Source organism: Salvelinus sp. IW2-2015, unplaced genomic scaffold (genome assembly GCF_002910315.2).
Source record: "Salvelinus sp. IW2-2015 unplaced genomic scaffold, ASM291031v2 Un_scaffold4510, whole genome shotgun sequence".
NCBI lineage: Eukaryota > Metazoa > Chordata > Actinopteri > Salmoniformes > Salmonidae > Salvelinus > Salvelinus sp. IW2-2015.
The window spans coordinates 85,832-97,949 of NW_019945780.1; the positions used below are offsets into that span (position 1 = coordinate 85,832).

The 12,118-nt window shown below is 44.5% G+C and overlaps 1 long non-coding RNA gene across 2 annotated transcripts in view; it reads right to left on the reverse strand.

Annotated features, from left to right (window-relative positions):
- The window catches only part of LOC139026349 (uncharacterized), a 22,779-nt gene that overhangs the window by 4,471 nt on the left and 6,190 nt on the right, over positions 1-12,118 (reverse strand). The window contains exons 2-3 of one of the 2 annotated variants that reach the window (XR_011478127.1): positions 11,664-11,730; positions 6,485-6,628 (exon numbers count right to left, since the gene is read on the reverse strand). This is a non-coding gene — a long non-coding RNA (uncharacterized lncRNA). The remainder of the gene's footprint in view (positions 1-6,484; positions 6,629-11,663; positions 11,731-12,118) is intronic. The other variant, XR_011478126.1, reaches the window with a different exon arrangement.

Genomic DNA, 12,118 nt, shown 5'->3' on the forward strand with positions numbered 1-12,118 from the left:
ATGGTATATCATACACTACAGTTGAGGAACAATGGGAAAGTCATTCTGCTTGCTAATGCAAGAGGAAGGACTGAAAAAGCATTAAACAGATTAGTAGGAATTAATATAAATATGATTCACGTTTATTATTACCTGTTTTTATGCTCATGTTTTGAAATTATCATTCATTTACTATAACGATTATCAATAAGTCTGAACATTAATTTAGTCACCTCTGGTCGAGAAAAACGTATTTTCCAGGTACATTCATTGCTAACTTCATCAACCAGCATCGACCCGGTCTGCGTTCTCGAGCAAGTATGGGGCATGTTGAGGTAAATTTACAAACCGGGAGGGTTGAATTATGTAATTTATTGGCGGGCTGGAAGACACACTCTTGTCTTCTCTATTAAGAGGTTGTTTAAACACAATATCAGATTAAAGATGATTTTTTTTTATAATGTATGTACTCTAAGGTTGAAGTTCTGATTAGTGATTATTTACCCAGGGTTCAATACCTGCTATAGTCACTATTTTGTTGCTCTCCCAAAAGCAACACAGCCCTAATATGAGATATATAGATAACTAGAGTAATGAGTGACCATTTTAGAAAATCATGGGACATATAGTCTGTGGTTGCATGCTATTTTGTGTCAATCATATTGCTGCTTGTAGCCTATAACTGATGCTTCATGGTCTTATGCTGCCATCTATTGGAAATATTTAGCAATTAAAAGTTATTAATTCACGTACAGACATTGGTGAGGCAGCTGAAAAAATAAAGTGTATTTTTAATTCCTTAGATCTCAAACCTGCCCCACCTATCCTACGCCAATTACTGGACTTTCATATAGAGGTTACTAGGTCACCCAGTTCAAACCACATTTGAAAAATAAAACAGATGTGGCTTGTTTATCAAGTTTTCTGCCTTGCAATAATAAATATAATACAATAACTAAACCAAATAATTACAGCACAATGCTTTTGATTAACAGGTTTTGATTAACAAAATTGTGAAAATGCTATTCTAATGCTATGCTAATTTTATTGCTTTTCTGACTTTCGTGACCAAGCTAACCAAGCTAATATAAGGCTAGCTGTTGTAGCATTGAAAGCTACACTCACAAAAGCTTGGATTTATTTCGCTGTAAAATATAATGGTAATAGTAATAGTCTTTACTAACATAATATTATCACTAAAATAGTTTCTAAAAGTGTTCTAGGTTACCCTACCCTAGAATTAGGGTAGGGTAGCCTATTAGGTTAAGGGTTATGTTTAGGGTTTTTAAGGCAAAAAAACAGTATGAGTTTATAGCTCTCTTGCTCCTCCCTGTGGCCTTCTGTGGGTACTACATAACTCATTTGCGACACTTTCTAGGCTCATAATCTGAGGTTAAAACTGCCTCAGATCTACAAATCAATGAGCTAGACCTGTCCATTTGGTTTGCAACTCAGTGAACCTGCGCAGCATTCGCTTAACAAGAATTTAAGCTTTCAGACGATATAAGACACTTATATGCACCGATATTGGTTGTTTCTCTAAAATCTGCTATCATGAAGACAAGGCGTTGCATGATTTACAACTGTCCTTTTAATTCGATGCCTACGAACAAAGATTTTGATGCATATCAAATTACCCAGCAGTCATTTAGAAAAAAATATAATCCATTTTTTTTCTTAAACTTTGTAAAATAACGTCTTTTATATCGGCCACATCTTGAAAAAGAGAACATGCATTTTTTTTTAGGTTGTAGACCTTATTCTGGACACAAGTACAGGCTAACAAGTGGTGCTGTGGTCTAAGACACTGCATCTCAGTGCTAGAGGCATCACTACATACACCTTGGTTCAATTCCAGGCTGTATCACAACTGGCGTAATTGGGAGTCCCACAGAGTCATCTTACTTTCCTGGTGTTTCCTGCTGTCATTGTAAATAAGAATTTGTTCTTAATAACCTCTTAGCAATGGGGTCAGAATTATTAAACTTTTTAAACGTTCCCAACGTAAACAGACATTTTCTCTGGCCCAGATCGTAGAATATGCATATAATTTACAGATTAGGATAGAAGACACTCCAAAGTTTCCAAAACTGTCAAAATATTGTCTGTGAGTATAACAATACTTATTCTGCCAGCGAAAACCTGAGAAAATATAACCCGGAAGTGATTTAATTATTATTGTTTTTTTTTAAATCTGTGTTTCCTGGCCCGTCTATCCTCCATTTAAAGGCGTATCAACCAGATTCCTTTTCCAATGGCTTCCTCAGGCTGTGACCAGGCTTTAGACATAGTTTCAGGCTTTTATTTTGAAAAATTAGCGAGATGTTTCGTAACTAGTCAGGTGTCCTCTGAATGATTCCTGCATGCGACAGAGGGGCTCCCCATTTTCCGTTTCTCTCTTAAAGAATAGGTTATGGTCCGTTTGAAATATTATCGATTATGTTTGTTAAAAACAACCTGAGGATTGATTCTAAAAATCATTTGACATGTTTCTACGACCATTACGGATACTTTTTGGAATTTGTCGAACGGAACACGGCTTTTGTTTTCTCAACATAATGYGCAACCCAAATGCCGTTGTTTTGTGATAAAAGTAATATTTATCGAACAAAAATAACATTTGATGTGTAACTGGGAGTCTCGTGAGTGGAAACATCCGAAGATCATCAACGGTAAGCGATTAATTTTATTGCTTTTCTGACTTTCGTGACCAAGCTAACCAAGCTAATATAAGGCTAGCTGTTGTAGCATTGAAAGCTACACTCACAAAAGCTTGNTTATTGCTTTTCTGACTTTCGTGACCAAGCTAACCAAGCTAATATAAGGCTAGCTGTTGTAGCATTGAAAGCTACACTCACAAAAGCTTGGATTTCTTTCGCTGTAAAATATATGTTTCGAAATGTGACACGATAGGTGGATTAACAACAAACTAAACTGTGTTTTGGTATATTTCACTTGTGATTGCATGATTATAAATATTTTTTGTAATATTTTTTAATCTGATACGTTTGGGAATTTTCATCTTTCAGTACTGGAACGAGGCTGTAGTTTTCTCAACATAACGCGCAACCCAAATGGCGTTTTTTTTGTGATAAAAGAAAAATGTATCGAACAAAAAAAACATTTATTGTGTAACTGGGAGTCTCGCAAGTGCAAACATCCGAAGATTATCTAAGTTAAGCGATTCATTTCATTTCTTTTCTGACTTTCGTGACCATGCTAATTTGGGGCTAGCTGTTGTAGCATTGAAAGCTACACTCACAAAAGCTTGGATTTGTCACGCCCTGACCATAGTTTGCTTTGTATGTTTATATGTTTTGTTTGGTCAGGGTGTCATCTGAGTGGGCATTCTATGTTGTATGTCTAGTTTGTCTATTTCTATGTGTTTGGCCTGATATGGTTCTCAATCAGAGGCAGGTGTTTGTCGTTGTCTCTGATTGGGAACCATATTTAGGTAGCCTGTTTCGTATTGTGGGTTATGAGTGATTATTACTGTTATGTTGTTCCTGTGTTTGTGTTATCTATATGGGACTGTTTCGTCTTCGTTCATTTGTCGGTTTATTGTTTTTTGTTCATTGTTTCAAGAATCCTTATTAAAATGGATAATCATCACGCTGCATTTTGGTCCTCCTCTCTGTCGCCCGACGAAGAACGTTACAGAATAACCCACCACCAAAGGACAAAGCAGCGTGGTAACGGGCAGCAGCAGCAGCAGCAGCGGCCGAAATCGCAGGACTCCTGGACCTGGGAGGAGATTCTGGACGGCAAGGGACCTTGGGCACGGGCTGGAGAATATCGCCGCTCTCAGGAAGAGCTGGAGGCAGCGAAAGCCGAGAGGCGGTGGTATGAGGAAGCAGCAAGAAAGCGCGGATGGAAGCCAGAGAGACAGCCCCAAAAATGTATTGGTGGGGGGGCACACGGGGTGTGTGGCTAAGTCAGGTAGGAGACCTGAGCCAACTCCCCGTGCTTACCGTGGAGAGAGAAGGTCCGGGCAGGCACCGTGTTATGTGGAGATACGCATGGTGTCTCCAGTACGTGTGCATAGCCCGGTGCGGTACATAGCAGCGCCTCGTATCGGCCGGGCTAGAGTTGGCATCGAGCCAGGTGCCATGAAGCCGGCTCTACGCATCTGGTCTCCAGTGCGTCTCCTCGGGCCGGGGTACATGGCACCAGCCCTGCACATGGTGTCTCCGGTTCGCCAGCACAGCCTAGTGCGGCCTATTCCACTTCGCCACACTGGCACTGGCATGGCTACGGTGAGCATTCAGCCAGGTAGGGTTGGGCAGGCTCGGTGCTCGAGACCTGTAGTGCGCCTCCACGGGCCGGTCTATCTGGTGCCTTCTCCACGTATCAGCTCTCATGTGGCAGCCCCACGCACCAGCCCTCCGGTGCCGGCACCACATACCAGGCCTCCAGTTCCAGCACCCCGCACTCACCCTGAGGTGTGTGTCCCCAGCCCGGTACCACCAGTTCCGGCACCACGTACCAGGACTACAGTGCGCCTCCAGGGTCCAGTGTGCCCTGTTCCTGCTCCCCGCACTTGCCCAGAGGTGCGTGTCCCCAGCCCGGTACCACCATTTCCGGCTCCACGCACCAGGCCTACAGTGCACCTCCAGGGTCCAGTATGCCCTGTTCCTGCTCCCCGCACTCGCCCTAAGGTGCGTGTCCCCAGCCCGGTACCACCAGTTCCGGCACCACGCACCAGGCCTACAGTGCACCAGGCCTACAGTGCGCCTCGGCAGGCCTGAGCCGCCCTCCTGTCCAGCGCCGCCTGAGCCGTCCATCTGTCCTGAGCCGCCTGAGCCGCTCATCTGTCCTGAGCCCCCTGAGCCGTCTGTCTGTGCTGAGCCGCCTGTAGCCACCCGTCTGTCCTGACCGCTGAGCGTCCGCGCTGTCCTGAGCCGCCTGAAGCCGCCTCCACTTCCTGTCCTAGAGCTGCCTGAGCACGCGTGTCTGTCCTGAGCCGCCTGAGTCCGCTCGTGCTTGTCTGACCGGCCTGAGCTCACGCCCTTCAGTCAGGCGGCCGCGTGAGTCACCTGTCTCAGTCAGGAAGCCGACAACTGAGCCGCTCTTCAGTCCAGGAGGCGCCTGAGCCGCCCTTTCAGTCAAGAGGCGCCTGCCGCCCTTCAGTCCAGAAGGAGCCTGAGGCCGCTCAGCGCCAGTCTGTATCTGCAGAGTCTTCTTCAGTCCGGGAGCTGCCCGCTCAGTCCCTGGGATTGCTGCCCTCATTCCGGAGCTGCCTTCAGTCCGGAGCTGCCCTTCAGTCCGGAGCTGCCCTTCAGTCGCGAGCTGCCTCCAGTCCGGAGCTCGCCTCGTCGAGCCTGCCCTATCTCAAGTCCATTGAGGCGTGCGCTCTCAGTCCGGAGCTGCCCCTCAGTCCCGAGCTGCCCCTCAGTCCGGAGCTGCCACCTGGCAGTCCGAGCTGCTCCTCAGTCTGACTGCCCTCAGTCAGAAGAGCGCCCCTCAGTTCACAGAGGCGCTCCTCAGTCCTTAGTGAGGCCCTTTATTGGGTCCTCAGTCCCAAGGTCAGAGGCGGAGGGTCGCCGCTCTACAGAGGCCACTGAAGACGGCTAAGACTAAGGTGGAGTCGGTTCCACGCCCCGCGCCAGAGCCGCCACCGCGGACAGATGCCCACCCAGACCCTCCCTTATAGGTTTAGGTTTTGCGGCCGGGGTCCTACTGCTTTGCAGTAGTTAAAATAATGTTTTGATATTTCTATATAATCAATCCATAAATAATATAGACCTACATGCATCAGTTTGTCTTGTGCTTTTGGCAATGATTATGTATAATATGTATGTATCACAAGTGATACCATGTATGTCTCTAAAGCATTTTGTCTTCATTTTGGCAGATTAACTCATGCTTATTTCTGAAGATTAACTCAGGTTTTCACCCAGCGGCTAAGGAGTTGGAGCTGTGGCCTGAAGGTGGCTGGTTTGAATCCCAGGCGGAATTGACAGGCGGAATTGATCTGACCACTGGAGGGCTGCTAGGTTCACATCCTCAAAACATTCACCTTTCGTTGATCAGAACTCCAGAGGTTCTTCTTCACTGAACCCAAAAATATATATATCACTTTTAGTGGTTCCATATATTAAGGAGTGATAGAAGCCTTTTTGGTTCTATAAGGAACCTTCTTTTTTAGGAGTGTATAATAAACACATTTTTCTTTTGATTATTTAATTATCTACATGTTATTTCAAGTTCTCCCTTTGGAGCACAACATCACATTGTTAAAAAATTATCCTAAATTGGGCATGGATGTAAATTGGGCAATTGAAGGCATCTAGAGTGTTCCAGCTAAACAATAAAGCGTATAGCGTTTTGCAATAAAAAATTATACACAATCTAAAGCTATTAATTAAAAATCTGAGAACAGGAATATTGAAGTAATATATAAGCAACCATTTCTGATAAAAAAAATAAAAAAATGTGAACAGTTTTGGAAATATCATTTTTTAAATAAACTTTTAATAATTCTTAAACAAAATTGTCATCTCACCTCTTAGATTTGGTGTCAAGTCCCCCAGAGAGTCTCATTTTAGAGGCAGGGCCCCCCTCCTCTCTCTCCCCAGAGAGACTCATTTTAGAGGCAGGGCCCCCCTCCTCTCTTTCCCCAGAGAGACTCATTTTAGAGAACTGACCCCTAAACAGAGATCCAGGATGTTGATTGTGGTTAACACAGTGACCCCTAAACATCAGCATGATAAGTGATTATAACCTTGTAATAGTTTGTAGGTAGCCTAGACTTAAGAGAGTCTCCCCCTATTTCCTACATACAGTGGGACAAAAAAGTATTTAGTCAGCCACCAATTGTGCAAGTTCTCCCACTTAAAAAGATGAGAGAGGCCTGTAATTTTCATCATAGGTACACTTCAACTATGACAGACAAAATGAGAAAAAGAAATCCAGAAAATCACATTGTAGGATTTTTAATGAATTTATTTGCAAATTATGGTGGAAAATAAGTATTTGGTCACCTGGGAGAGAGATCATGGGTGTCTCCAGTACGTGTGCAATAGCCCGGTGCGGTAACATAGCAGCGCCTCGTATCGAGCCGGGCTAGAGTGGGCCATCGGAGGCCAGGTGCCCCTCGAAGCCGCTCTACGCATCTGGTCTCCAGTGCGTCTCCTCGGCCGGGGTACTGGACAGCCTCACATGGTGTTCCAGGTTTCGCCAGCACAGCCCAGTGCGGCCCACCTCGCCGCACTCACTGGCATGGCTACGGTGAGCAATTCAGCAGGTAGGGTTGGGCAGCTCCAGTGCTCGAGACCTGTAGTGCGCCTCCACGGAAACGGTCTATTCGGTGCCTTCTCCCACGCACAGCCCTCCTGTGGCAGCCCCACGCACCAGCTCTCGCTGTGGCAGCCCACGCACGCAGCCCTTCCGGTGCGGTGCCGGGCACCAACGACGGCCTCCCCGTTCCAGCACCCCGCACTCACCCTGAGGTGCGTGTCCCCACCCGGTACCACCAGTTCCGGCACACATACAGAGGCTAACAGTTGTGCCTCCAGGATCCAGTATGCCCTGTTCCTGGCTCCCCGCAACTCGCCCTGAGGGTGCGTGTCCCCAGCCCGGTACAACCAGTTCCGGGGCACCACCGCACCAGCCTACAGTGCGCCTCCAGGATCCAGTATGCCCTGTTCCTGTTCCCCGCACTTGCCCAGAGGTGCGTGTCCCCAGCCCGGTAACCACCAGTTGCGGGCACAACGCACCAGGCCCACAGTGCGCCTCGGCCAGGCCCCCCCCTGGACCGTCCGTCTGTCCTGAAGACCCGCCTGCAGCCCGCTCGTCTGTCCTGAGACGCCTGAGCCGCCCGTCTGCCTGAGCCGCCTGCAGCCGCCCGTCTGTCCTGAGCCGCGTGAGCCGCCCATGCAGTCACGGAAGCCCGCCTGGAGACAACCTTCAGTCCAGAGGCGGCCATGAGCCGCCGCTTCAGTCAGAGTGTCTGACGCCCTTCAGTCCAGAGGCACCTGAGCCGCTTCGCGGAATACACACATGAATCTGCCAGAGGATCCTTCTCGCAGGTACGAGAGCTGCCAACTTCCAGCGTCTTCCAAGTCCGGGTCCTGGCCCTACCCACGTACCATAGGACTAGCAGTGTCCACGAGACATTACAAGTCCGGAGCTACCGCCGCTCAGTCGGCGCAGAGTTGCACCCCTCCACGTGCCAGGAAGAAGCGGTGTAGTTTGTCTAATGTAGTCTCATGTTATTTGGCCTGACTCATAGCTTCTGAGGTTGTCTCAATATCAGCAGGCAGGGTTCAATGTCTTGTTTGTCTAGTAATATGGCAGGAAGACCAGATCAGTTAGGGTACACGAACCTGTCTTCGAGATATGTAGGGAAACCATCCTGAGAACCACCAACATGAGAATAGATACCAGATCTAGAACCAAACATAAGTAAATAACAACATTAGAATGACCACCCAACTCACGTCCTGAACCAAACATGAAAATAAAGACATAACAAAGGAATAAAGGTCAGAACGTGACACAGTGGTTCTTCTGTGCCACACTGTAATTGCTTTGCAAGTAGTTAAAATAATGTTTTGATATTTCTATATAATCAATCCATAAATAATAGACCTACATGCTCAGTTTGTCTTGTGCTTTTGGCAATGATTATGTATAATATTTTATGTCACAAGTGATACCATGTATGTCTCTAAAGCATTTTGTCTTCATTTTGGCAGATTAACTCATGCTTATTTCTGAACGATTAACCTCTAATTCCTCCCAAACCCGGGATCCGGGACACCCCCATTCAGTAAAAAAGCTGACTAGCATACCTAGCATAGGCGCACAGTAAATACTAGCATCTAAGTCCAAGACACCAGGTGAAAGAAACAGATCTTGTGAATCCAGCCATCATTTCTGATTTTTAAAATGTTTTACAGGGAAGACACAATATGTATTTCTATTAGCTAACAACGTCAGCAAAAGACACCCTTTTTTTTAACTCCACCAGTTTTTTTACTCCATCAGTAGCTATCACAAATTCGACCAAATAAAGATATAAATGCCACTAACCAAGAAACAACTTCATCAAAGACAGTCTGATAACATATTTATTGTATAGCATATGTTTGTTAGAAAAAATGTGCATATTTCCAGGTATAAATCACAGTTCTACATTGCAGCTGCAATCTGATAGCGTCGATGCAGCCAGAATAATTACAGAGACCAACGTCAAATACCTAATTACTCATCATAAATCATTTCTGAAAAAATACACAGCGTACAGCAAATGAAAGCCCAACATCTTGTGAATCCAGCCAATTATGTCAGATTTTTTAAGTGTTTTAAGCAAAACACAATATAGCATTATTTAGCTTAGCACAATAGCCAGAAACACCAAGCATTTACCAGCGCACAGGTTAGCGATCGTAACAATCCAGCAAAAGATATATAATTTTTGACTAACCTTGATATACTTCATCAGATGACAGTTCCTGTAACATCATATTACACAATGCATATAGGTTTTGTTCGAAAATGTGCATATTTAGCAGCACAAATCGTGGTTATACAATGTGATCAGTAGCAACAGTTCATGCATTCTTGGCCGGGCGCCATCTTGGAAAGGCACCTAATCTAATCAAATAAATAATCGTAAACCATTGACTAAAAAATACAGGTTGGACAGCAAATGAAAGATGCATTAGTTATTAATGCAACCGCTGAGTTAGATTTTTTAAATGAACGTTACTAGACATACAGTGTGCGTTACAGCCAGACTAGTGCCGCAATAATGGCGGACAAATCCGTTACATTTTCCACATAATACGGAATAAAATCATAAATAGCTCTTACTTTTGGACGGCGTCCATCAGATCTTGGGCAAGTTGTTCTTTGTCCAAAAGAATCGTTGGCTTGGTTGTAAAACGTCGTCTTCAACTTCGGAATTAGCAGCTAACAATAGCTATGTGGCCAAAACATGCCCAAATCCTCAAACGCAATACTAAGATTCCGAATAGCAATATAACTCGCATAAACTGATATAACTCGGTTTAAAATAACTTCGTTATGATGTTTCTAACACCTGTATCGATTAAATTACAAGACGGATAATATCTGGCCGATAACTGAGCGTTTTCAAAATTGCCATCCTGAGGTCTTGTCTTTGCGTAATGACGAACGTCGAAAAGAAGCTTCCCTTCGTTCCTTGGCCTTTTATAAGGTCTGAGATCTACGTAGAAACTCCATTCCAATTCTCATTGGTTACTGACATCCAGGGGAGGCGGGTGCAGTTCATGTCGACCCATAGGATACATACAGAGCTTTAAACTGATCTGAGAACAGAGCCTCGTTTTTCAGACCTTCGCAGTTTCTGTCATGAATTTCGCTGCAGAAAGAGTTCTGTTTCACCCACAGACATAATTCAAACGTTCTAGAAACTAGAGATTGTTTTCTATCCATTAGTAATAATAATATGCAATATTGTACGAGCAAGAATTGAGTACGAGGCAGTTTAAATTTGGGAACGATAAATGTCCAAGTTGAAACAGCACTTCCTATAGTGACAAGAGGTTTTAACACAGGTTTTTTGCCCAGCGGCTAAGGAGTTGGAGCGGTGGCCTGAAGGTGGCTGGTTTGAATCCCGGGCCAGGCGTGGAAAAAACGTTCGGAATTGATTTGACCCCTGGAGGCTTGCTGGGTTCACATCCTAAAGCATGAACCTTTTTGTTGATCAGAACTCAAAGGGTTCTCTTCACTGAACCCAAATTTATATAACTTTTAGTGGTTCCTATATTAAAGGAAGTGATAGAAGCCTTTTGGTCTATAAGGAACCTTCTTTTTGTAAGAGTGTAAAATAAACACGTTTTTCTTTTGATTATTTAATTACTCTACATTATTTCTTCAAGTTGTCCCTTTGGAGGGTAACATCACATTGGGTGTTCCAGCTAAACAATATAGCATTTAGCGTTTTTGCCAATAAAAAATATAAAATTATACACAATCTAAAGCTATTTAATTTAAAATCTGAGAACAGTAATATTGAAGTAATATATAAGCAACCATTTCTGATAAAAAACACAAACATGTGAACATTTTTTGGAAATTCATTTTTTAAATAAACTCTTAATAATTCTTAAACAAAATTGTCATCTCACCTCTTAGAGTTGGTGTCATGTCCCCCAGAGTCTCATTTTAGAGGCAGGGTCCCCCTCCTCTCTCTCCCCAGAGAGATTCCATTGTTTAGAGGCAGGGCCCCTCCTCTCTCCTCCCAGAGAGTCTCATTTAAGAGGGCTGGCCCCCTCTCTCTCCTCCCCAGAGAGACTCATTTTAGAGCAGGGCCCCCTCCTCTCTCTCCCCAGAGAGACTCATTTTAAGGGCAGGGCCCCTCCTCTCTCTCCCCAGAGAGACTCATTTTAGAGCAGGCCCCTCTCTCTCTCCCAGAGAGACTCATTTTAAGAGCTCTGACCCTAAACAGAGATCCAGGATGTTGATTTTGGTTAACACAGTGACCCTAAACATCAGCAATGATAAGTGATCATAACCTTGTAACAGTTTGTAGGTAGCCTAGACCTAAGAGAGTCTCCCCCTATTTCCTACATACACCACATTTATTTAATGTTACCGAGAAATATGTGCCACAGTTTCAACAGCCATTTTGGTAACTGCGTAGGCTACAAACATATTTTAATATCATTGAGGAATCATCCACATAACTTAACAGTCACTGGTGCAGCCGCCTGTTTTCTTGCAGAGAAGTAGCTTTCATAGGCAACTCATTCAACCAGCCTAAACAACAGTAAATAAAAGATGTAAAATGGTCAAAAATGAATCCTGATATAGCATATACATTAGAGAGAGGTATATATATCGATAGAGCCATATACATTAGAGAGGAGGTATATGCTACAGATGTTGCATCTTAATTTGAGCCAGTTTTGTCACACTTCCGCCGAGTTGGTGCCTGTCCTTGTTCGGGCGACGTTCGGCTGTCGACGTCATCGGCTTCCTAGCTGCCACCGTCTACGTTTCTTTTTCTATGTTGTTCTGTCTTGATTGTACACACCTGGTTCCATTACTTATAATTTATTCCCTATTTAGCCCTCTGGTTCCCACATGGTTTTGTGCATGTTGTTCTTGTTTAGTGTTCAAGACTTCTGTGAGCTGGTGTGTTTTG